The sequence below is a fragment of the Trichosurus vulpecula genome, chromosome 7, assembly GCF_011100635.1.
Source record: "Trichosurus vulpecula isolate mTriVul1 chromosome 7, mTriVul1.pri, whole genome shotgun sequence".
In the NCBI taxonomy this organism is placed as follows: domain Eukaryota; kingdom Metazoa; phylum Chordata; class Mammalia; order Diprotodontia; family Phalangeridae; genus Trichosurus; species Trichosurus vulpecula.
Window position 1 is genome coordinate 222,954,763 of NC_050579.1, and position 27,998 is coordinate 222,982,760.

The 27,998-nt window shown below is 37.0% G+C and overlaps 1 protein-coding gene across 1 annotated transcript in view; it reads left to right on the forward strand.

Moving 5' to 3' along the window:
* Positions 1–233: 233 nt before the first annotated feature.
* COL21A1 (collagen type XXI alpha 1 chain) overlaps positions 234–27,998 on the forward strand; it is a 244,132-nt gene continuing 216,367 nt past the window's right edge. Inside the window, exon 1 of the mRNA XM_036765998.1 lies at positions 234–416. The gene's annotated coding sequence lies outside the window, so the exon portion shown is untranslated. The remainder of the gene's footprint in view (positions 417–27,998) is intronic.

Consider the following 27,998-nt stretch of genomic DNA (forward strand, 5'->3'; position numbering starts at 1 on the left):
GAAGCGCTGGCCCTTTGGGACACTGATCCAAAACCCACCCTCCAGCTTTCAGAGCCGGAAAGAGTGTGGGGGTGGGGGTGGGGGCGGTGAGTCGAGGACCTTATCTCTCAGGCTCCGCCTCCCTAGGACAGAGAGAAAGTTTCAGAACGCGTCTGGTGAGCCTTCCCCACTGCACGCTGCTGAGGGCGGACGGTGCTGCGAAAGCAGCCGGGGGACGCTGGAGGACTGGAACACAGGTCTCTTCCTGTGGTTGCTGTCTCTCTGCTTAGCGCCCTTTGGGGAAACTTCCGAATTCTTGGTGGCCTCACCTGCCCGAAGGAGTTTGAGGGTGTGGGAACTGCGGAGCGCGCAGCAGGCTACTGACTCTTCTCTCTCTTTGCTCCTGGCTCTTTGCGCGCCCAGTGTGAGCGCTCCAGGTAAGAGCCCTGGAGGACAGACGCCTAGCCTCCCAGGCTTCTCTGACTGATCAACCAGCTTCCCCGGCGTCGGAGCCAGGGCACAGGGGCGAATGAATACATTTCTTGTCGCCTTGTCGTCCTTGGTTTGTCCATCCCCTATTCTACTTCCTCAGAGAAGGAAGAGAGGGCGGGAGACAGAGCAGTCCCAGGAAAGCTGATGCCTAGAGAGGGCAGGGCAGGGATTAGTATGTGCCATTTACTAATTAAAAGGTTCGTCCTAGGCAAATTCTGGTATAGAGCCTACTGGCTTTGCTGGTGAGGGGTGTGTGTGTGTGTGTGTGTGTGTGTGTGTGTGTGTGTGTGTGTGGTGGTGGTGGTGGTGGTGGGTGGTGACGGGTGGGGTGGGGTGGGGGAGCGGGAAGAGGTGCGAATGGTGGACAAGGTGGTAAGATTTTAAAGCTATCCAAGAGATCCTTTTGATGGAGATCCCCCTTCACTCTCCTGCCTCCCCAACTGTTTTCTACCTTCCGTTAGAAGTGAGCAGAAAAGATCTAAGATTGGGAGTTCAGGTAGCTAGGCACTACTTAAAAAAAGTTCTTAAACATTTTTGTGTTCTAGATCTTTTTGACAATCTGGTGAAGCCTATGAATCACTTCTTAGAATAATGCTTTTTGATACATAAAGTATACAGGACTACAAAGGAAACCTATTATACCGAAATAGTTATCCAAATATTTTTAAAAGTTCAAGGGTCCTTGGTTAAGAACTCCTGCCATAAAAGATTGGACACCTATAAAAACAAATGCCCAAAGAAACAAACAAAACCCTTCCAAGGTGTTTCTGTGAAGAGGTGGGGTTACTTCGGCACCTGCAGGTGCTACTGGCTCTACGCATATCTACGAACCATGCAGGCTTCAAGGTTTAAGCTATTTTTTTTTTTTCCTGGAAGAGACTAAGAGGGGCGGAGACCTACCCATCTTCTTGGATTTTTTTTTTAACATAGTGAAATTTGCTACCTTGGGAGTCTAGTGGGAATAGTGGTCCTGTTTGTTTTTCCTCTTAAACCAAGGAAACGAAGCCAGAGAAGGGGGTGTATGTATTAGTTGTCTAGCTGTAGTAACATGAAAATCTGGCACTGATCACGGGCAACAGATTAGATGATCCAGCAGGATCTCTGTCATGCTTGCAGATGTTAGACTTCATGGTTCAGAATAACTTTTTTTTTTATTAGGCATTTAGAGCTTTAAGGTATATAGGAAGTCATGGAACTTCTTCCCCTGAAGAAACTCTAGCTACGTTGAGACGAAATGCATACTCAATCCAGTTTCGTAGAAGTTTGGAAATTCATGATGGCTAGCTAAAAATTTCATCTGTTGCTAAGCCTTGAGTACAAAAATAGATAAAAATGACTCGGCAAATGGGCTTAAATGGATTAGAAAATCTAAAACTGGATTAGAAAATCTTGAATAGGCACTGGTCCAGTCATAACACATTTGTGCTGTGGTGAACACTGTGCTAACTGTACCAAGACTTTTTGTTCGGAGAAGCAGGATGACTCTTAGAGATATTGCTGTTCGTGCCAGTTTTTGGTAAATGCCAGTAGACCTGTTAAGAGAGAGTCACTGATCTGACATTTAATTAACCCTGAAAACCCCCATGTATAATGGGTTGATACTTTGGCTGGTGCATAAATGTGTTGTACATTCCCTTTAGCTAATTACCTGAATAAAATCCCTCTGTCCTGCCAGAATACAGTTATTTGGGCACTGGAAATTTATCTTCATGGTCAGATTTTACTCATTGTGCTGAGCTGCATGACAGCATGTGCTCTAGGACCTGCTGTGAACTCTGGCCCTTGAACATATGGCCCTTGTTGTCAAGGACACATCAATCCTGCAGTTCAAGGTAGAATTTGATAAATGCAGTGAAACTGGTCAGAGGAAATTTCCCTTTTGAGGGGTATTGATGTCACAAATCAATATGTAGCCAGGAAAACTGGCTTTGATTCATATTATTCTTGTAAAATGAAGAAATGGATAATAAAAAGGCATACTCTCATCAATAAAAAAGCTAGGTTTAGAAGTGACTATGGGTTTTCCTGGCTTCTGAGTGATAGAATGACCTGAAACTTAAAGAACTACATCAGAATTTGTTTAAGACAATATAAGAGAAACAATGAGGACCCAGAACAAGAAATAAACCCATACTGGGTCCAAGTTGGGGGATTAGGGGAATTTTATTCATTCATTCATCAATGCATTCATTCGTTCATTCATCAATGCATTCATTCATTCATTCATTCGTTCATTCATTGTGTTTGTTTATTTATAATGAGGCTTGTGATTCCATTGGCATAAGAAACATTTGTGAGGAAACTTCCCCTATCAATGCTGGTAGACTTCTTGTAACTTTAGCCTTTCCTGGGGACGTTAACAGTTTAAGAGACTTCCTCAGGGTCACACAGATAGTGCCCATCTGAGGCATATCTTAAACTCAGGTCTTCCAGTCTTAGAGCTTTTCCAAATTCACTGCACAATGCTGCCTTTATTAGTTGAAACCATCTAATTATTAGATTCTAACAAATTGTTTCCTTCTCTAGCTGTAATAATTCTAGAATGCCTTAAACAATGCAAAAAAATGAAAAATAAGAAAAGCAATTCATTTTTACGTAATTTGATTGTAATTGGTCTGAGTGACCCCCAGAGTCACATAGTTTGTGAGAAAAATTATTGATGGCAAAAAATTAACTAAGACCATGGAGTTATACTTGGAAAGGCCCTTAGTAATCATCTAGTCTAAATCCTTCATTTTACTTAATTTTTTAAGAAAATGAGGAAACTGAAGGTTAGTGACTTGCTCAAGGTCACAAAGAGAAGGATAGAATTGGGATTTTAACCTCAGACTTCTGACTACCAATCCAAAATGATTTTTCCAGTGTATCATACAGTGAGAACTGGGAAACTCTATAATGTCTTTCTTGACTTTAAGTTCAGTGCTTTTCTTACCATTCCCTGCTGCTTTTTCAAATACGTCTCATATAACTCATAATATTATGTTGCTTATATTATTACTATTTTGAACAAATAAATTACATTAAACTCTGATAAAATGCTGTATTTCCTTATGTATATTAGTGTTGAAGCATACTCTGATACCTCATTGTGGTAAAAGATGATCCTAGGTTTTCAAAGGCTATGGCAAGTCTTCCCAAAATAGAAAAGCTTTGAATATGAGCTAGGTGATACATTAAAATGTCACCTTTATTTATCTCTTTGACTTTGCAAAGTGCTTTACTTACAAAAACAACCCTTTGAAGTAGTTATTATCATAAACACTATCCCCCTTTACAGATGTGAAAACAGACAGAGGTTAAATGTGTTTTGCATGCTCTCTCTCCTTTTCTCTCTCATACACACACACACACACACACACACACACACACACACACACACAGATTATAGGGCCTTGACTTTGATGCAATTTTTTTATTGTCTTTTTTTTCACTTTTAAGTCCAGTACCACTTTCACCACTACAAAGTATGATGTCATGAAAGGATCTTGATTATTACATTCAGCTCCTATGGGATCAGTTATCATCTTTCAAAAGATAAGTATAGATACCTAAGTCTAACCCTAGCCTCTGTTCTGAATTCTAGTCTGGAAGTATTAATTACCTATTAAGTATTTCTAATTGGATATTGTATAAGCATCTCAAATGCAACATATCCAAAACAGAACTCATTATCTTTGCCTTTAACTCCCCTTTCTTTGTAATTTCCCCATTTCTGTTGAGGGTATCAGGGTCTTCCTAATCACGCCAGGACAACCTCTGAATCATCCTCAACTCCTCATTCTCACTTACCTCTCATATCCAAACAATTGCTAAGTTCTGTTGTTTCTACCTCCGCAAAATCTTTTACATCCACCCTCTTCTCTGTACTTCCATAGATAACCAGTTTAGTTCAGGCACTCATTACCACTGATCAGGACTACTGTGATAGTTTCTTAATTGGAGCACAACTACTTAACCAGTTTCATATTCCTTACCTGTAAAATGGGGACAATGATGACCCCTACCTCAGGAGGTGACATTCAGTCAGTCAATAAGCATGTACCTTCTAGGCACTTAATAGGTGCTGGTTGATTTACTGACTTCCATCTCAAATACCACCTGAGGCCTTTTCTGGTTTCCTCCTTCTTTCCTCTAGCTGCTGGTGTCTCCATGGGAAATTACTTTATATTCACTGTGTATATATATTGTATCTCCTTATATGAAAATACTGTGGCCCCTGATAGAATATGAACCCCTCAAAAGTAATAATTGCTTCTTTTTTGTCTTTGCTTGCCTAGTGCTTGGCACAATGGATGGCACACAGTAGGTACTTAATACATGTTTGTTGATTCATGGTTGGCTGAAAGGTTAGCCTAGAAAAATTTGGACAGGCTCACCACTGCATGACTAATTTTTTTTTTTTTTTTTGCCAAAGAAACTCATGGAGTATAAACAGACTGATTGACTTTGGTGGAAGGAACACTCACTGATAAATCCATGGCATTAGAGTTGGTGTTAGAAAACTCAGGTTCAAGCCTGACTTCATATGATTATTAGATGTGTATCTCAGTTTCCTTATCTGTAAACTGAAGGGTTGGATTCAATTACTTTTAAGGTTTCTTTCAGCTTTAAACCTGTTATCCTCTGATTCTTGAAGCAATGTAGTCTAATAAAAACAGAATTGCACGTGTGATTGTGAAGACCTTGTTACATTACAGTCTATGTTGGAAATCCACAAGCAGGTGCTTTAAGCTGAAGCTTATTAGTTTTCCTTGTCTATAAATGAATTCACCAAATTAAAATAATAATTATAATTTCCTTGTGAAGTAGGGAGTAAACAACTCTAAATGGTAACTTGGAACCTTTTAATGTTGCATCAGCTCTTTTTAGGCCATTCAATTGTTGACTTATATTTGTTGTTGTTCAGTTGTTCTGTCATGCCTGATTCTTCATGACCCTGTTGACCATAGCACCAAGGGCCCTTCTGTCCTCCATTATCTCCCAAAGCTTGTCCAAGCTCATGTTTGTTGCTTCCATGACACTGTCTCTCCATCTCATCATCTGTTGTCCCCTTCTTCTTTTCCCTTCAGTCTTTCTCAACATCAGAGTTTTTTCCTGTCCTGTCTTCTCATTTTGTGGCCAAAGTATTTAAAGCTTCATCTTCAGTATGTGTCCTTCTGACTTATATACTAATTTAATAATACACTGGAGAATTTATTTGAAAATAGCCGAAGTTCTTTGCATTGCCAGAGAAACAATTACAGTAAATTTTGATCCACATGGTAATGAATTTTGATTGCTACCTCTCATTCCCTCTCCTCCCCCACTCCCCACTGGACCTGTGATTTAATTTGTATAGAAAACTTTGGATGAGGAAACTCTCTCAAGCAATGCAAATTACTACCTACTCTTCTGTTCATGATCTTAGTGACCAGGTGGTGTTGAGGGATATAGTAGCAGTTTGGATTTGAAGATCTTTCCCACCCATTAATAGGCCACGTGATCTGCTTACATCACAGGAAGCCTAAGGCACGTGTGGTAGGAGGAGCTTCCTGACCGGAAAAGGAAGTTATGTTTATGTTATAGAAAATACTGGGAGAGAGAGAGAGAGAGAGAGAGAGAGAGAGATGTTATGGCTACTAATGGCTGCTAATGGCAGCCCTCATGATTGTTAGAACTGAGCAGGCTGTACTGTGAGTTTGTTTTGGGGAAGACCCCAGCAGGAGGTCAGAGAGGTTTTTGGGATGGCGAGTCTCCAGTCTGTTATATTGTGTTTTAAGTTCCTTGCTGTTATGATAAAGTGGGCTGACTGGCTGTGGGAGCTGAACATTTGGTTATGGGATATGGCTCTCTGGTGTCTGAATAAATGGTTTACTTTTTCTACCTTCTATGTGGAGAGTGTCGTATACTTTGCAACACAGAACTACACAGGCATTTTGACAATTATCATCTATATTGTTATTATTACCTTACTGTTACAAGGGGGTAAGTGGTTTGTCCAGTATTATATGGTCAGCATACGTCAGACCTGGACCCTTATCATCCTTGTCCTCTCTCAATGTCTATCATGCTATGCTGCCTTTCTATGATAATCATATCATTCTTAAATATATAATTATGATAGCTAACATTTATATAGGACAACTAGGTGTCACAGTAGATAGAGCACCAGATGTGGTGTCAGGAAGACTCATATTCCTGAGTTCTAATCTGGCTTCAGACACTCACTAGCTGCGTGATGCTAGACAAGTCACTTAACTCTGTTTAAGGAAACTCAGTTTCCTCATCTGTAAAATAAGATGGAGAAAGAAGTGGCAAGCCCTATTATATCTTTGCCAAGAAAACCCCAAATGGAGTCATAGAGTCACACACAACTGAAACTTCTGAACAATACTTTAATGTTTGCAAAATGCTTTACCAATATTATTTCATTTGATGTTTGCAACAACCATGTGAACTAGGTGCTTTTTTAATGCCAATTTTACAGATGAGGAAACTGAGGTTTGGAGAAGTCACATGACTTTCTCATGATCATACAGCTAGGAAGTATTAAAGGCAGGAATCAAAGTCAGGTCATTCCAATTCCAGGTCTATCATTCAATCCATCACTCCATCTAGATGCAAAGTATAATATGTTTACACTTAGTACAAAGTAAGTCTCTTGATTAAGAACCATGGATTTTAGGGATAATCTTGTTTCAAACCCCCGCATATTTCTTTTAGATGAGAAAACTGAGGCCAGAGGAATTCTAGGGATCACTAGCATCTTGCTAGACAACTTATTGGAGAGTATGTAGTTAGTCAAAGAGCCAGTATTCTTGGGAGTCAGTAGAAGATGTTCTCTATAGTGAGCATACAAATATACATGAAATGAAAAGAGAGAGGAAAATGCCAAACCTTTTGTCTCCTTTATGTAACAACAAATAATTCCCAACCCACCCCCTCAAAGATTCCCCAGTGACAAATTTCTCCCCTTTCAAAAAGACTTGGTAGTAATAGAATTTTATCTTTGGTTTGTGTATTTATTTTTTTTTCAATAATTACCCACCTGGGTGTCTCTTACTTTGTAATCTATAGTTTTTGCTTTCTGGTGTTATTTTGCCATTTCAGATTTGAGTAGGGATTTTTAGACACATACTAACTATGTAATCTGAGTCAAGTAATTCAACCTCTCAGCCTCAGTTTCCTCAACTGTAAGATGAAGACACAAAATAAGGAGGTTAGATTCAATGACCTTTAAGTTCCTTACTAGCTCTCAATCTAGGATCCTATAAATCCTTTTTCAAAGACATCTTAAAAAGTTTCAGAAAACTTGGATACTTTTTCTTCTAAATCCAAGTTTGGTGACCTTCTGGGAACCTTGCCAGATGTTGTATTTTGATTCAATGTTTAGTAAGTTTTTGTTTTGGCCTGTGTTGTTTTGATCTAGGTCACTTCAACCCTGATTGCAGTATTATTTTGCTCATTAACAGTTTGCTTTCCTCATTATTGGTGTCAAAAAAAGAAAATGTTAGGAATTAATAAGTTTACCTTTTAAGAGAAAAAAATTCCACTTATGAGCTTTATGAAGTCATTTTTTTTACAAAAGTTAACTAAGATGTTGTTTTTAAAACTTCCAAATGATACGTCCTGTTAGCAATACCCACTCCTCAAAAAAAAAAAAACAACTTTTTAGCAGGTTATTTTAAATTTAGAACAAAGCATTTCTATTACTAGCCAAAACTTCAAACATTTTTGAAAGGATATTTTTATCCTGAAAATAGGTGAGTACACAATATATAAATGATTATTCTTTTTACAAAGTGGTAGGGCACCAAGAAGTTAAAGTTATTGTCCAGGAATTTCTGGGCAAATTTTTCCAATAATACTGAATTGTTTGACCAATTCTGCCCACCCTCTCCTAATATATTGTTTATCTCTCAACATAAAAAATACCCTGTGACCTTTTTTTAGCACTTTAGAAATCTGTGATGATACAGGGTAAAATATAAGTGGCCCTAATTAGGATATTTTTATATAACCAGTCAGAAATATTTTTGCAGAAAACTCCCATTTATATACCAAAAGTAAGTTTCACAGAAATCTTTGCTTCAAAATATTGGTAGACAAAACTAGTTTCTAGGAAAAAAAACATGCTCTTCCACTTGCTCCCCAAAATAAATGACAAAAATAAAACAATGCCCATAGTGTGAATAGCTGGGTGTTATTTTCCCCCTCCTCCCCCCGCAAATGTAGTTTGCTAGCACAAATTTGTCCGTAAAATCCTAATCTTCAGTAAGGGTAGGCTAGGAATTTAAGTAATGTCTCAGCAAGTAATGAAAAAAATGATCCCATAGAGGGATAATGTCTAGGAAGACAAATTATTTTTCCTGGAAATTCTGATAGCTGTCAACACTGTATATAGTTTCTGGGCTTAGTTACTCAGTTATTTAAAAAAAATCAGCTCTTCTTTCCCCCTTTTCACCTGCTGCCATGTCAGTCTTTTGACTTATTTATTTCTAGGTGTCCAAAAGAGATGGGGAATAGACTAAACTCAGTCATAACATCTGTGGCACAAAGTTCAGAAACGGTAAGGATAACATTGCAGCTAAAGAGGATAACAGGAATGATATAGAACAGTGTAATTGATGACTAGCATTACTCGGATAACTAGCTGGTGCAGTGGATAGAGCACTGGGTTTGAAATCAGGAAGGCCTGAATTCAAATCCAGCCTCAGACACTTACTAGCTGTGTGACTCTGGGCAAATCATTTACCCCAGTTGGCTTCAGTTTCCTCATCTGTAAAATCAGCTGGAGAAGTAAATAGCAAACCACTCCAGTATCTTTGCCAACAAAACCCCAAATGGGGTCAGGAAGAGTTGGACACAACCAAAAACAATTAAATCACAACAGTTATGAGCCTTAGTTAGGCAGTTAGTGGTATAGTGAATAGCACACTGGGTTTGGAATCAGGAAGACTCATCTTTGTGAATTCATCTTTGGCCTCAGACACTTGCTTGTTGTGTGACCCTTGGCAAGTCATTTAACCTCTCTCCACCTCAGTTTCTTCCACTGTAAAATGGGGGACAATAATAGCACCTACATTGCAGGGTTATTATCAGGATCAAATGAGGTAATATTTGTAAAATGTACAGTGCCTGGCGCATAGTAGGCACTATACAAATGCACACTCCCTTCCTTTCCCTAGAGCATGCAGGCAACATAGCAGTACAAGGCAAAGCAGGCATCAGAGACAGACTGTAAGTGAATGAGAAAGGTCAGAGTGCACCTCTTGCTTGCAAAAGAGAAATGTTAACTCATCCATCAAATGTTCCTCCATGATCATTATCATCCTTAACAGAGTGCCTAATATATATGAAGCATTAGACTAGAGTCTTAGTTTTAGAGATGGAAGAGAACTTGGAGGCCTTTTAACAGGTTAAAACTACAAAAAGGAAGTGTGCTATGTAGAAATAGCAGTGAATTGAGAGTTAGGTATATTTGAATTTATTTTTGGGATTGCAGCTGACCGTGTAATTCAGGCAAGTCATTTCCCCTCTTCCCATTTTCCTTTTAGGTAGTGGTAGTAGTAGTAGTTGTAGTAATAGTAGCCACAGCAGCAGAAGCAGTAATAGTAGTAGTAGTAACAGCTGGTGTTTTTATATAGTGCTTTTAGGTTTCCAAAGTGCTTTACATATGTTGTCTAATTTGATCCTCATAGCAACCTAGTGGGCCCAGTACATATTATTTCCATTTTATAAATGAGGACACAAACTCACAAAGGTTAAGTGACATTCCCAGCATCATAGAGTTGGTTATTGCCTGAGGCAGGATTCAAATCCTGGAATTCTTGACTTCAATTTCAGAACTCTATCTATTAATGAATGCTTCCTTTTATCTGTAAAATAAGGGGCTGGACTAAGTTGGATTTAGGCACCTTTTCTACAGCATGGTTCTTCCCATCAAGAAACCTATTACATAGTTTGGGAAATATTGGACATCTGTGTCAAAGAAATACAGTCAGTTATAACTAGGATGGGGAAACTGGGCCTTTGCTTCAGGGTGGCAACATCACTTGTATTCCTTCAGCAGACAGAAACAGCAGAGTTTAGTACCCAATTATTGAAAATAATTAATTAACGTTAGGTAAAACAAGAAGTTAGCAGATGTCAAGCTGGGGTGAGCTCTTTTCCTGTCCTATCCTATTCCCTTCTCCCTTCCATGTGTTAGCCTCTCCAATATTGACCTCAGGCCTCTATTTCAGGATGTCTGTCTTTCCCCGTGAGGCAATGCCTGGCCCTTCCCTTCTGACTCAACTAAAGGTCCATCTCATGCTGCTTGGCCCAGGGACAGTTTGTAATATTTGTATCTAATATGAAAATTCCACGTTAATGCAATGGATATAACAATAATACGCATGTTAAAGCAAATATTATGTAAAGCACAATAATACACATATTAATAGCGCATATTAAACACCAGCTGAGTGTTACAGGCCAAATTTCCATTCAGGGATGTAGTTGACATCCTTCCTTACCCACAATGACTAATCAGAGTTTGCTGAAGAGGACCTGTGTATGGATGGGGTTTTTTCCCCTTTAAAAATAGTTTCTCTCTTTCCTTATTAATCACAGACATGAAAGTTCTTTAAACCTATGAAGGAATTTCATCCCAGAGAAATTATAAATGGAATATTGAAATCAACATAAAGTAGTACATTTAATTAACTAGAAAATACGTAAATCATTGTTATTAAAATATTGTTAGGCAATTGGTGGTGCAGTGAATAGAGTGCAAGTTCTGGCGATAGGAAGACTCATCTTCCTGATTTCAAATCTGACCTCAGACACTTACTAGCTGTGTGATCCTGGGCAAATCACTTAACCCTGTTGGCCTCAGTTTTCTCATCTGCAAAATGAGCTGGAGAAGGAAATGGCAAACCACTCCAGTATCTTTGCAAACAAAACCCTAGAGTCACAAAGAGTCAATCATGACTGAAAAATGACTGAACAAAATATTGCTATTAAAGACATCCTTCTTGTTCACAATGAAGGTATATATTGCTTAAAGAATGAATACATCTGTGATGAAATGATTCTAGATCTTTGTGCAAGAAATTTAAAATTATTTTTCATGTTACTTATCAAATGATTCTCTTGCCTTCACTTGAGAATTATTTTATTGGTCTGAATATTGGCTGCCCCTGTATACACCACATCCTTAGAATGGTATCCCTTAGAAAAGAAAAAAATATAGCTATACACTAGAAAGAATAACTCATTATAGACTATACTCAGGTTTTATGCAAATCAGATTTTTGGCGGAGAAATACAGCTTGCACTTGGACCATTATGATACATTGAATTTTTCATTAATGTTTTCAACACTTAAATTTTTGTTGACAGTTATAAGGGTATCTGAGGCATGGTGGGAAGAGGCTTGGCATTGGTATAGGAGTCCTAGGTTTGAGTCCCAGTTCTACTATTTGGTTTGCTTTATGGTCTTAGACTAACTACATCCACATTTGGGACCTCTGCTTTCTTATTGGCAAGGTGAGAGGACTGGTCTAGGTAATCTCTAAGTGTCTTCCCATCTCTATAAATATAATAAAAATAAAAATAAATACAGATGTGGTTTAATTGTAATTAGATTGTATAGTTTTAATTTGTGATTTCTGAGCTCCAAATTTTGAAATAGCAGTTTTGATTTTACATAAAAATGAAAGATAATTATTGTCATAGTACAGATGTTAAATTCTTAATATTGCAAGTTAACTGTGATTCATAAAATACAGCTTGTGCCAGACATGCTTTTATGTACAGAAGGCACACTAATTACAGATAATAAAATCAGGCTAAATTGAAATTCATGATTTTTGCCAAGTGGAAAAATCAGTTTATTGCTTTCTATGCATGTCAAGTCAGTCAGTCAACATGTATTTATTCAGTACTTTATATGTGCCAGGCACTTTGCTAAATGCTGGAGATACAAAGCCAAAAAAACCCAGAAAACACAGTCTCTCTTCTTAAGGAGCTCCCAATCTAATGGAGAAAACAACGTGCAAATAGCTCAGTATAAAAGATATAGAAAGTGTAAATGGAAGATGGGGGACCTCTTGAAACAGGTGGGATTTGACATGAATCTTGAAGCAAGTCAGGGAAGCCAGGAGTTAGAGGTGAAGATGGAGAGAATAAGAGAGGATTTGGAGGGAAAGATAATGAGTTCCCTTTCAGATGTATTGAATTTGAGATGTCCAAAAGGCAGCTGGAGATATGTGACTGAAACTCTGGAGAGAGATTAGGGCTAAATATATCGATCTGGAAATCATCTGCAGAGATATGATAATTGAATCCATGTGTGTTCATAGTATTTAAGCAAAAGAAAAGGTGGCCTAGGGCAGAAAAGAATATTTCATTCTACATCCACAGAGTAATCCTTTCAATACCTAATCTGCTTATGTTGCTATGGTCGTTATAGTGTTCTACCTCATTTAAACAGATTATAATCTCAGTAGGATATAGGTGATGGTGGGCATACTGTTTTTACCAGTGTGATATTTCCTTCATATTGCAGAGGGGCAGTCCAGTTCCCTTGAACAACTGGTTGTGCCTGCTTCAGAAAGTGGCTTTGTTTATGTTGTTCCGTGGTTTCATTTGTGTCTGACTCTTTGGCACCCCATTTGGGGTTTTCTTGGCAAAGATAACTGGAGTGGTTTGGCATTTCCTTCTTCAATCTGCTTTACAGATGAGAAAATTGAGTCAGAGTTAAATGACTTGCCCAGGGCCTGTTTGAGGCCAGATTTGAACTCAGGAAGATGAATCTTTCTGGCTCCAGGTTGGCCCTCTATCTGCTATACCACCCATATATTTGCGATTTTCATAAAGGTGAAAATTAAAGCTTTGTGAGTTGGGTTAGCTTTACAGAGGAGAAAAGGGAGGAGGAGAAGAGGGCCTAGGACTGAGCCATGCAGAAAATTCATATTCTGGGAATGGGTAGAGGAAGAGCAACGAGGGCAGGCAACTGAAAAGAAAAAGAGAAGCAGGAGGAGAATCAAGAGACACTGGTTTATCTGAGTCAAGGCAGGAGGGAGTTACTAATAGTTCCAAAGGTGTATGAGGGTGATATCTGGCAAAAAGCCACTGGATTTATCACTGAATAAGTCATTTTTGGTTTTGGTGAGAACAATTTCTTTATTGTGATGAAGAAAGAAGCTGAATTATAAGTGCAGAGGAAAGAGTGGGTGATGTGGAAGTGGAGACACTAAGTGTAGAGTACTCGTTTCTTAAAGTTTAGTTACGTAAGGTAGGAGCAGTAAGAGATAAAAAAGCTTAAGAGTATCATCATCAAGGAAAAAGGCTTTTTTCTTTCTTTTTTTGTAAAGCAAGGGGGAATTTGAGCATTTTTGTAGGTAGGAGGGAAGGAACCAGTGTAGAAGGAGATGTTGAAAATGCAAGTGAAGGGCTGATCCTGGAGCAAGGTCCTGAAGGAGGGAGGAAGGGATGGGATCAAGCCTAGAGTGAGAAGGATGAACAGTGAGAAGGTAGAGAACTGCCTCCTCCTCTGATGTTAAAAGGAAGGAGAGAGTGGGTGAAGACATTATAGGACATTTGATGTATGAAATAGGGAACATAAGGAAACAAAATAGATGGCCTCAATGTATTCATTAAAGTGTGGGAAGAAAAAGTAGACTGGAATTAGGGAATTTAGGGGAGAAATGGATTAGTTGTTATAAGTAGTTTTATAGGGAGTTAATTAAAGATGAATGAAATTTCCACACAGTGGTGATGGTCCAGCTGGATTTAGATAGCATGACTTTGTAATGAATCTGGGCACAGTTATGGGACTTTCTAGGAGTGTTGAGGAATCAGGATCAGAAAATGCTGATGGAGTAATGCAGAGCTGGTAGTTGCCCCTACAGAAATACCATAAGAGAAAGGGACCAAATGATAGGATTATTGGTCAGCAACTTTTTGAAATAACTGGCTAGAGGGCAAAGACTATGAAGATGAAGAAATGGAACTAGGTGAGGAGTAGTGGACTAACAGTACCAGGAGGGATACAAGGAGTAGAAGTTTCAATGAGAATGAAGAGTGGGTTAAGGAGAAATGAGACAGTGGGAGAAGTGGAAGACAGAAGGGAATTTTACAGTTCAAGATCTTGGATGTTGAGCTTTAAGTCATGATGAGAACTAAGCTCTTAGTAGGTATTTAACAAATTCTTGTTGAAGGCCCAAAGGTAGAGTTGAAATGGATGCCATAGGAGCCCCTCTCACAGGTCCCAAGAACAGAGTTCAGCTATGTGGAGACTTTTCTCAGACTTGTGTTTTATCTAAACCTATGATAAAGGTAATAACCAACATAAATTCCTTCTGGGAAGTTACTTTTTTGATAGAGTCATTAGAGTGGGAATGAAGAAAATGCCATAGTCAAGGTCTGTTGGTAAGACATTGGTAAAGTTTCTCACAGAATCCTCGTGGATGAGATTTAAAGATGTGAGTTGATAATATTAAGTCCATTTGAAACTGTGAGTAACCAGAACCAAAGAATTTTAATTAATGGATTGATGTCAGCCTGAATGCATGACTATAATTGAGTACTTTTAAGAATCTGTCTGTGGGCTTGTTCTGTTTAGTATTTTTACCGATTTGGATGAATCCATAAGTAGCATACTTATCAAAATTTTTGGTGCTATAAAACATTGGAGAGATAGCTAACTTGTTGGATGGATAAATCAGAATCAAAACTGTATGTACAGGTTAGAATAAAAATGTGAGTCTTTAAGATCAAGTTTATTTGCCATAAATGTGGGAATGTTATATTAAATATTAAGTAAATGGTAAAAAATCAACAGCAAAATTAGACCGATTTGGTAAAGGCAAATAGTTAAGTAAAAACAGTAACCAGTAATTTAAGATCAGATTAATAGACTGGGTTGGCAACCTCAAAGATCAGGATTTGAGGAGAACCAGACACAGCAAACAAGAATCCAAATCAGAAACACAAGAGATTGGTTAGATTTGCCAAACCTGTGTCAAGAATAACAGAAATTAGAATCGCAAAGTCTCAGGAAAGTGTCGTACTAAGGTTTAGTATGCATTAGGGCAGAACCAGGGGAAGAATAGAAAGGGGTAGAATGCAAGCTCTCAGAGGGAAGAGACTTTCTTTAATGAATTAAGTTGATTTAGAATCCCAAGTCTTTTTGATGAAAAACAAAGTAAAACAAATCCTGTAGGTATTACGCTCTGCATGAAGACTTGAGTCAATCAACAGGGTGACTTGGCAGTCAAAAGAATCAACATGATCTTAGTCTACATTACTACAAGTATAAGGTCTAGAGAGACCTGCTACACTCTGCCTTGGTCAGACTGAATCTGAAGTATTGTTTTTACATCTGGGTTTCACATTTTAGAAAGTAAATTTATAAACTAGAGTAAATCCAGAGAATGAGACCAGGATGATAAAAGGAATAAGAGCCATTCCATAGAGTATCAGTTAAGAGGTTTTGATATGTTTAGCTCCAATAAGGAAGCCTAATGATAGATGTAATCAAATATTTGAAGAGTTGTCCTATGAAGGATAGATGAAAGGTGTTTTCTTGTCCTCAAAGATCAGAAATGTAAATAATAGAGATGAAAAAGTGGAACTTATTTCCTTGGGAGATATCAGCTCTTCATCATTGAAGATTTTTACAAAGGGCCTGGAGAACCACTTGTCAGCCATGTTTTAGAAGGAATTCTTATTTAGGCATCAGATGGACTAGAGGACCCATGGTCCCTTCATATATATGCACACAAGTGTATATATGCACATATATATATATATGTATGCATGAATAGGCATACATATATACATGTGTATATACGTATAGACATAGGTGTAAGTATATATGCATATGTGTATACACATACATTTACATACACACATATGCATACCCATGCATACATACATACAATAATGAGACTCATTGGAAAAAACCCTGATGTTGGGAAAGATTGAAGGCAAAAGAAAAATGGGACAGCAGAGGATGGGATACATGGACAGTGTCATGGAAGCAATCAACATGAACTTTTACAGATTTTGAGGGATAATGAAAGGATAGAAGGGCCTGGCATGCTATGGTCCATGGGGTCACAAAGAGTCAGACATGACTAACAACTGAACAACAGCATTTATCTATATCTTCTCTGATTTTGTGTTGGCCTTGACTCAACGCATGGTAGGTTCGTTGCATTGAATTCAGTTGTGAGAAGGAAGCTGTTCTGATGATGGGAGACTCTGAATCACTTTTTCCTACATTTGAGAATGTTAAATAAAGTGTGAATGTGCATGATCTCAGTTCATTCTAAACTGTTAATTAAATATTTAGTATATTATGCAAAATAACTACAGCCATTTGTGTTCATCTGGGTTCTGTTAGTCATGCCTCTAAACATTAAAAATTTTTATCTGGATAGTACAATTTCATTTAGTTCATTTTTTTTTGGCCAGGCCAATTACATTATTAAATACTTAGCTTAAGTATTTCAATCAGGTTTTTTTTTGCACTTTCAATGTTTTTACATCACTTTAGAAATGGGTGCCAAGGCAACATTCCAAAGTTCCCCTCCAGTAACACACCATGCTTTGGGCATTAGGCCCAAAACAGCCATGAATAGCATAAAACAGTTATCATGCTACTCATTTTTATAACGTCCTTTGCACACCAACGGATTTGTAACTTTAAAATAAATGTATGGCATGCTTTTTGTTTTATTATTTTTCTCATAAGATGAAATTAGTAAAAAAAAAGATGTTTTTGAGTTTTATGTATCTTTGGGCCATTCTCCCCACCCTATCTCCTAAGAGGATAGCACCATACATTTTGTTTGAGGGATGTGTTTAAGGTATCAAGTTACAAATTACTGTTGTCTTGTCATTTTCCAATGAAGTAGGCATATCATTGTTCATATAGAATAACAAAAGGCTATTGTCGTAGTTTGACTTGTGCCTTTTGCTCCTGACTTTTTGCTCTCCTAGGACACATTTCTCCAAGCCCAATTTATGCTATTTTATTATGAGCAAGGAAATACTTTTAGGTTTGCAAAGGGTCCAAAGATGAGTTTTTTGTTTTAAAAGGTTGATACCCTAATCTTTCTGGAGGATTAAGAAGTCTCCTTTAGAGATATCTGGGATAAGATACTTGGACCCTCAACAAAGTCTTTTGGATAGTTAATTTTTCATCAAAAAAATGTTGGCAACATTTAAAAAAAACAATTGAAGAGGTAATACAAGTCATCTGCTAGTTTGATAATAAGGGATAAACATTTGCACATTTAGTAAACATTGTACATTTTAAGTTCAGATTACAGCTACCTCCTTCCGTCATCAAGAATTAATTTTATCTATCTATCTATCTGTCTATCTATCTATCTATCTATCTATCTATCTATCTATGTATCATCTATCTATCTATCCATCATCTATCAACCTATCATCTATCTATCTATCTATCTATCTATCTATCTATCTATCTATCTATCTATCTATCTATCTATCTATCTATCTTTGTTATTCTTTCCTTAAAGAGCTGGGTCTGGTATTAACTGCTAAACTAATGCTTCAGCTATAGAAGGAAGAATCAATAGTTCAGCCGGTGAATAATATGTAATGTGGTCAGTGAAGTGGATTTGTTAAGTGATATTGTTGTTTTTGGCTTTAGGACCATGAAATAACAACTATGATAATATGTAGACAGCTGTCATATTCTTTTATTGGACTTGTGTCTAAAATAACCCCTGGGATCTTGTTTGCAGTTTCTTTAGAAGAGCATTTGGACATTTCAGAAGATAAGGGTATGTTCAGTTTGAGAAACTCTGAAATACTGTACTTCTGAGAGTGCAGTTGGCATGTGCTTTAGAAATGTCAGTTTTCCCAGGATGAACTCCGTCCAGTACAGCTGTCACTACTTCCAAATCATTTCATTTGGGAGGCTCTATAAGGGAATATAACAGCTGGCTTTGGAGAAAGGAATGAAAGGGGAGGTTTCCCTACCTTAGGAATTGGATACAATCCACTGAGTTTTCTCATTTTACTGTAGGGTGGCAAGGAGAACTAGTGATAACACTACTAGCTTGAATGTATATGACATAAATTATCAAAATTGTTTCTCTTTAAAATTATTGAAATCTTTTGTTTTTCTAATCAACTACATTTCCCAATATATTTTTTGCCTCTTTTCCCCCTCCCAGAGAGCCAGCCAAAGGTATCGTTAATGTGTGTGTATATTCCCTTGGCTATCAGGTGAAGTCTTTCTCTGAATAATTTTCTCAAATACATAAAATAAAGTACATAGGATTACAGAGGAAACCAATTATATTGAAATATAATTACCAAAATATATTTTTAAACAAGTTCATAGACTCCAGGTTAAGAAACCCTGCCTTACAACAAAGATTTTTTTAAAAGAGGGAAAAGATAAAATTTAACAAGCCTATCAATTTAATATTATATGTAGAACTCCACACTCATAGTTTCCTTCTTGCCCCCTAGCCACCTCCTCCCCCAAAAAAGGAAGGAAGGTGCATTCTGCATCTCCTCTTCTTTGGGGCCAAATTGGTCATAATTTCACAACATTCGTCTCTTCTGTTGTTTTATTTCCATTTCCATTGTTATAGTCATTGTATCTATTGTTTTCCTCATTCTGATTACTTTGATTTGCATTAGTTCATGCAAGTCTTCCCTTGTTTCTCTATGTTTATAATATTCATCATTTCACACATTCCATTACATTCATATGCCATTACATGTTTAGCTATTCACCAATGAATGAGCATTTAAATATCTTTTGTGTAGAGAGTACTTTCAAGCAGAAACATTCACTGCATATGGCTCCAAATGACTAAGCTGATTTTCTTAGAAACTGTTTCTTTCCAGAAATGAAGGACTGAATGATGGCTTACACAGAAAAGTTACAATACATTTCATTTATTTCAATACATCGTTAAGTCTCCAATCATTCCCAGATGGATTATCTGTAACAAATCTTGCAGTCAAGTTCTTGTTGGCATCAACACCTGCTTAATTAAATCCTTTCCTTCTTCTAGCACAGCAGGACCTAAGAGGGAAAATCTTTAAAACCAAAATATTTAATAATATTTTAGTCCTTTCCCCATCTTCCAAAGGTGAGAACAAATAACCTCGCAACAAGGAAAGCTTTCTAGTTCTAATTGGGGGTAGTCATAGAATAGCTTCGTTTAAACAAAAGTTATTAGTGTGAATTACAGGGCTGTGGATTTCCAGAGCATCAGGCACACACCTTTATTGAAATGTAAGTACAAAAAAGACTCCACAGGCAATCATAAATTCCTTTTCTATTAAACACCATTCTGGATAATCTGTGCTACTGCCTGATCTCTCTGCCAGTGGACAGATAATGAAAATTTGATTCTGTGACTTATGTGGAAACATTTTTTAGTTGTATACTGTATATTGCCATTGTGAAGAACATTGTGTTTGCTATAGTAATGCTGATTTTTATGATTATGATTTTTATGATACCATGACCTGAGCATGTTATTGTATTTGTATGGTCATTGTTTAAATGAAAATCATTTGCATATGATTTTTTCCTGAACAATTTAGAAATTAAGAAACAATTCTTTACAATGAAAACATCAGAATATTTCAATGAAATAAACAAGTATCATTAAAGGTCTTTGAACTCAACAACAGATGTTGACATTTTATTGGCAAAGCTTAAGTTGGATGGTATTTCACCAGATTTTAGATATAATAGATTTTGTTACTGGGAATAGAGAAAAAAGAAAATATCTTTCAGAATAGTATGGTGAATCTAGAATTTTATTAAGTTAAAATAATCATATATGTGATAGTATAGATAAACTTTAAAATATTTCAAGACCTAAATTATAGAATATTAGGGTTAGAAAGAATCTTAGACATCATCTTGTTCAACTGTATTATAATTTAACAGATGAGAGATCCAAGGCCTAAAGATTGTAAGTTAACTTCCTAGGACTACACACCTACCTTCTAGTAAGTGATAGAGCTGGACGGACCTATGACCCTAGCCTGTTGGCTTCCATTCCTCTTTCCACTACACCATGCTGAATAATACCAGGAAGGAATTAGGTTTTGTGATTCATCATTTTTTAAAAGGTCCCTATAGTCAAACACTATTACAGTACTGAATGATACCGTTTCCTTTATTTAGTAGATGCAGGATGTTCATCATTTTTCCAACCCTGGGTTTCCCTTTATATATAAAAAGTTGCAGACTCGTTTATTTTTTAGGGTAGGGTTTTTTTTTGGTTTGTTTTCCATTCTCTTAAGCATAATTAGTCATACTTGCTAGATTCTCTTGAATTTCAGAAGAGTAGTTGGTATTAAGTAGTGTAGGTGGCTTATGGTCTTGAGGCTTTTTTTCCTCAGGAAAATCTCTTCTGTTATATTTGGTAATTGGTTATAGAATTATTTGTGAGGTTAAAATAAAAAAAAGCATTATCCCAGATGAGCCTTTTTGTTATTATTGGCTAGATGGCAAATACTTCTGTAAATGAGGCCAATTTCTGGCCTCACTATTTTTTGTCTTTTTTTTTCAAGGAGATAGAATAGCAAGAACATTAGATAAAAAGAAGAAATCATCAGGGCTGGTGAATCTACAGTAGCTAGGTGAAGCATTATCTGATGTGGTTTTGAGGGACCCCTCAAGGACCAGGGAGCAGGACAGAGTCATCTGGAAAGAATTCACAGACTCAAGCAATCTTTAAATTAAGTTGGCAAAGGTTTATTGTTACACTAGTCAGTGGGCAAAAGTTCTCAAAGAACCTGCAACCTTAGATGGGCACAGTTGAAACTTTTATAGGAAAAACTATAATAAAATGTGTCCAGTGTGCTAATTAGGTGATTCAGGGTGGGATTAGAGAGTGATTAAGGAGTGGTCAGTTCTTAAAAGAACATGTGCTTTTTGTATCTACTGGAAAGTATTTTACCCAGAGTTTACCAGGAAAAGCCCACTGAGGGTGGGAGGAAAGGGGAGGGGGGAGAGGGTTCACCGAGAGGTGTGGTTTTTAGGTCTGCTACATCACTAAATTAACTGGTGGTCAGGGCCGACTAAGGATTGTCCCTTCTGCTACCAATCAATCTTGTTTGACAAGTTAGATGTACGGAGTATACCCATGTCTTAAGTCTAAGACACATAATGAGGAGTCTAGGATGCATATAATGAGGTAGGGAATTGGTATAGATAGTCTAGTGGGTACCACATATCTTTATGAGCCAGTACAATGCTAGTTCAAACTAATAATTCCTACAGGTGCAGTTTGTTGCTATGCCAGGGAGAGACAGATAAGTTTTTTGCTGGGGCCCACTCATGAGTAATTGCTAGGCGTTGGGCTGAGGAGAAACTGCCAGAGATAGTGTTTTTGAAGCAAGAGAGAAATGTGGTCTTGGAACTGGGTCGGAGCACAGGCACCTAAGCACCCCATCATATCCATGTAGCAGTAGCAAAGGGATTCATGCTTACAATCTGAAAATTATCAATACATTTGAAAATAATTTAATTTTTTTTGTAGTTTCCCCAAATACAAAATTAGAGTAAAATGTAAAACCAGTATTTAAAAAAAATAAAGTTAAGAAAATATTAAAGATGATAGAGACAAAGCTACCATGACAAATAGAGGCACATTTAATTTAATTTTATTGGATTCTATTAACATTATCATTTTATTATTTCCTAGATTTACTTTTAAAATGTCTAATATTTATTTCTTATTGAATTATTAATCTCACCAATATATGGGACTCTATGTCCTCTCATTCTCTGTCATTCTAATTTATTTTTTCCCTTTGACACTCCCGAGATGATTTATCCAATATATTGGGGTCTTTTTTCTACGTCTTTTTAACATTTCACTGATACCAGTGCACCACTTGGATGGCCATTTGTTATCATTTAATCTCTCTTTGTAACTGACCCATCTCCTTTTCCATTGATATATTTGGAATGTATCTGCCACTTTGAATGCAATTTTTTATTGGCAATATCTTGTAGACTACTTAACACCTATCAACTGCTTTGCATTTTGTGTTATTTACAATTTTGATTCTTCGGACATTATGGTGTTTAATGATTTGTAGCCATGTAGAAAGCCAGTAGGAAGAGCTCTGCTATTAAAAATATGTTTTAATTTTTTTCCCCTGTTCTGTCTGAGAGCAGCACAAGATTATTTAAAGCACCCAAATGCAATCTAACATACTTTCCTCTCCTTTTTAGTTCTGGGCCTAGCTCATTTTCTGTCTTCACTGCCTATCTCAGATAAATGTTGTGAGTGTTCCTTAAACCATTTTGTCATTTAGTTGTGTGTGTGTGTGTGTGTGTGTGTATGTGTGTGTGTGTTGTTCTCTTTTGATTGTACTTAAATCTCAATGACAAAGCCTGGTAGTAGTCTAGGGCTTACTATAACCAGAATAGGTCATTTATAAACAGAACTCCTAGGACCATCTACAGGGAATTCTATTTGGACAATGTGCAGAACATCTTCAGTGATGGCAGCAAAAACCTTATACAAGCAGTTGGTCCCCTAGTTTTATGCTTCATTTGATATTAATAGCAAAAGTTATCTTTGTGGTTACATCTAACAAGGTAGAAGATACTTCTTATTGGAGGAGAGTATTTAAGTCTATAGTTTTTTTCTCAACTGAATCAAGTGCCTTTTTTGGTAATTAACAGTTGAATCTTGTTTTCTCTACAGATAGACTTTGAATAGGTGGCATTTTATGCACTGATGAAGATAAAGAAGGATCATCATAGCCTAAAATACTGAATTATATATGTTGGTCCATACAAAAGGTGTGTTCAGACATTCAACAGATGCTTAGAGTCATTGGAATAGTCATGGACAGAAACCAACCCCTAGATATCTGTGATGAAGTATGTCATAAATACCCCAAGGGGATTTATGTTTTAACAGGGATCAGAAACTTAAGATATAGGAAGGAATCTGTTAAATTTCAGGTAGTAGCCAACAGGTGGATTTTTTTTCGAAGGCACTTTTAGTGCCTCTAATGTCACACCAGCTATACTTGGCTAAATGTTTGTGAAGCCAATAATCTCATTCACTAATTTACAAGAAGAACCTACATGTCATGGTAAAGATATCTGTGTTTGTATTACTTGCCTTAGATCAATCATATGAACTTAACATCTGGTAAATATTTATACGGAAAATGTGGATTTTCCAAGACTTGTGGTTTCCTGGTACATCCCAGAGCATTGAGCCAAGGTCACAAAACCAGCATTTCAGTGTTCTAGCTATCTGGAATTCTCTTTCTTTCTTTTTTTCTTTGAAGAAAATTTCTCCAATAGTTCTTTTAAGTTCATTCAACATTATTTGTTGTTGTCATTGAGTCATTTCAGTCATGTTTGACTCTCCATGACCCCATTTGGGATTTTCTTGGCAAAGATACTAGAGTGGTTTGCCATTTCCTTATCCAGCTCATTTTGCAGATGGGGAACTGAGGCAAACAAGGTTAAGTGACTTGCCCAGGCTACTAAGCATCTGAGGCTGGATTTAAACTTAGGTCCTTCTGACTCCAGGCCCAGAACCTTATCTACTGTGCCACCTAGCTTTGTCTGTTTTTAATATGCAAGTCCTTAATGCTTTCACATTCTTTTTATTGGCTTCTTCTTAAAAGTCACTGACAACTGATTAAAGCAGCAATGCTTTCAGAGAGTTACTGAATGAACAGCAGATTTCCACAAGACAAAGAATGAGTCAAGAGAAATTAAGCTTGAGAAATTCTATTTTCCGAATAAAACATGACTTGAAACAGAACTGCTAATGAATGTTTATCACCAACTGGGAGTTTAAATTTCAGATCTGTTGTTTATAAACTCAGGCACACACCAATTTCAGTTCTGAGCAACCAGATAACATTAATTTAGCAGAACTGCTGAATTTGAATCAGTGGAAAAGGCAGTCAAAACCATTTTATAATTACCTTTTCTTCAGGGATGATAAGGAATAAGGAATAAATTCATTTTATAAAGTTGCATCAGAGCTCCTGTGTAGGCCCACATTTAATGAGAAGAGAAAACTTGTAAAATGTTGCCCAGGTCCAATGTCTAGAAACCTATAGAAAAACTAGAGAAGAATAGCATCAAAGGCGTTTTTTTTCTAGATGAGAAAGGCCAAGTGATTCCCTTCTGTATAGACCTGAGAAAGCTGGTTCTTTAGAAATGTGGACTAAAGAACAAATGTAGACTAAAGAACATAAACAACATATTCTTTAGAAATGTGGACTAAAGAAAAATGTGTGGTATAACTTATGCCATTAGATAAATAAAAGTCACAACTCTTATGGAGCCTTAGTTTAAAAATGCTGGTTGTGGATTGATTTGAGACCCATTTTGCAATTTGGTGATCTCTGTGCCAGGAATCTCCCTTTCCACACTGGAGATCAGATCATTCCTACTGATCCATAGTATTACTTACCTGGAGTACTGTTTCCTTTCCCAGTATAATATTTTACAAGTGATATTAATGGGTGGAGGCAGCATGGATTGGTGGTTGGAGAGCTGGTCGTGGAGTTAGGAAGACCTGAGTTGAATTATTGTCTCTTAGTTGAATGACTCTGGGAAAGTCATATCAACCTTCAGTGTTCCAAGCAACTATTTAAGACTGAGTTACCAAATAGTTGCTTTGGAAGAGGACATTTCCTCAGAAGAGTTCCCTGTACTGGATTGCATTCTTAAAGAAAAAAATACACATACACACATATATGCATGTATATACATCATGTGCATACATACATAGTGTGTGTGTGTGTGTATGAGAGAGAGATGGAGACAGACACAAGACAGAGAGACAGAGATAATTTCTAGAGAAAGCTAACCAGGATGGTGAAAATTCTTGAGATCTTGCCATATGTAGATAAGTTGAAGAAATTGGGAATATTTAGCCTAGAGAAGGGGGGATTTGAGGATAGGGTTGGGAAATGATAAATGACTTTGTGTATTTGAAGAGTTGCCATGTGGAAGATGGGTTGGAGTTATCCTATTTGGCTCCAGAGGCAGAACTAGAAATAACTGGTATAACTTGGAGTGAAAAGGATTTAGCCTTGATATAATGAAAACAAAAACATCAACAAAAAAACCCACTTTTGTTACAATTAAAGTTATCTAAGAGTAGAATGAGCTGCCATGGGAGCTTCTCCTTCAATGGAAGCCTACAAGAAAAGATTGGAGGCACTTGTTGAGACTGTTGCAGGGGGAATTTTTGTTTAGGCACATGCTTGACTAGTAGAACATGAGGTCCCTTTCACCTCTTAGAATCCTTGATTTTCACCCATTGTTGTTCAATGTCATGTTCAACAGAAACCTTGAATACCAAAATTGACATTATGTTATTAATAGCTTATCATTATTTTGTGTAGGATATTTTAATCTATTGATAATTTATGATACATCTATACCATTGTTGGTCCCAGTAGTAGTATTCTTTGCTCTCCTGGACACCATCTTTGTGGAAGGGATCTTCAACCATGCAAGAAATATCCTTTCTTCTCTGGCAGCATCCACTGAGACTGGGACTGGGCCAGGTCAGACATCACTGGTGCAACCATATTAATATGATGAGATAATATTTGTAAAGCACTTTACAAATTTTAAGACACCATATTAATGCTGGCTATTATTATTGCTAGAAATGAGAGTACATTGATGGATGGTATTCCTATGTAGGTAGTTTTATTTTCATCAAATAGTTATTCTCATAAGCGGGAGAAAATGGAGGCTAAAATTTAGTGGCAACTGATAGTCTAGCCAAAGGTAAGGTACATTGGTAGAGCCAGATTTTCCTACATTTATCCAGATGATATCTCCACTTCCTCTTTATGCTTTAGCGGAAAGGTCTGGTTACTTGATTCTCCTAAATTCTACCAACAAATCAGTAGTGTTCATACATAGTGAAGCTCTTGAAAAAGTACAATAAGAATTTAGAAGCAGGACCCCAGAATAACTGTCTAATTCCACAGTAGGTATATGGAATCACTGGGTAGTTAGTTCTTTGTTAGGTATGGGACTTAAATCAAGTTAGAGGAGAATGGGAAATGGAGTACGGATCAAGATTGTTGCTAAGTAGGCATGTTGGAACTTGCATAACATCTAAGGAAAACAGAATATTTTAAGGGTTTGGGGGAAAATGGAAATTTGTGGTTTTAGAGGAGTCAGTGGTGTTTAAGTTAATTTAGTGGCTAAAATGTTCATTTTTAGAAGTTCTGTTTGGAGACAAGAGAAATAATTTTTTCTGGTTATTATTATTTTGTGAAAACAATACAGGGTAGGGGAGAACAGGCCTTCATTGTACCTTTTTCGGCTTATTGACACCTCAAGAATTATGTTTGAATCAAAGAGAGAGGGAAGGATCCCATAAATACAAACGTGCTTATAGCAGCACTTTCTGTTCTGAAATAGAACTAGAAACAAAGGAGAGGGGGTGTCTTATCAATTGGGGTGTGGCATGTGGCATGGAATTCTTTTGTGCTATGAGATATGAGAAATATGAAGAATTTTGGAAGACTCATGTGAACTGTTACAGAGTGAAATGAGTAGAATCAACAGAACCGTTTCCACAATAACCAGAGCAACGTAAAGGAAGAGAACATTGAAAAGTCATTAGCACTTTGATGCTGTAACTAATCCTGATTTCAGCTAGTAATTTTGAAGAGTGACTCTTGTTCCAGTAAAGAGGCAATAGGAGTATAGATGCAGGATGAAACACACATTGCTATATATGGACTACTTCAAAACTTTCACTTTACATGTGAGGAGACTGAAGCCTAGGATGGCTGAGGGACATAACTCAGGTTACCCAGGGAGTAAGTGGCAGAACTAGTATTTGAATTCAGCTCTCCATGATTCCAAGTTCAATTCCTTTCCCATTATAACGTGTTCTACTTCTTTGTCGTGAGAGAAGGTATTGTAAGCAATAGGAGAGACATTGGAAAGTCACATTTATTATTATTTTTATTTGCATTTGAGGGATAATCAGGCCATTCCAATGTTTCCATAGTTAGAAAAACTGTTGTTACTTTACTATGTAGGAAAAGTGGTTAGTATGACTTGGTTCATTGACTGTGGTAGTTCATATAGTTCTTTTTGTAAAATAGTTTCAAAGGATAGCATTAGATAGAATATAATGTTGCCAACTATAATATTTCCAGGACTGTTGTCCAAATGAAATTCAATCCTTCATTATTTTTCTCCCATATTACATACATATTGAAGTACTTTTTCCATTGAAGAACTTTCTATAATAGGGCATTATCAAGATTCATCTCCGCTGATACTGTCTTTCCCCTAACCCTCCCAAACCCCCTACAATAAAATCTGTTCATGTTTTGATTTAATTAGCTGATTTATTTTAGTCATTAAAGTAAGAACCATTGTTGGACTAAGGATGTTAGTGTGTTTGAATTTTTTCTTTCTGCCACTAAGTGGTCTCTCTCAGCTCTAGACTCACAGATGTGGACTGGTTTTAGTCCTTGGGTAGTCTCGCTTCTAAAGAGAG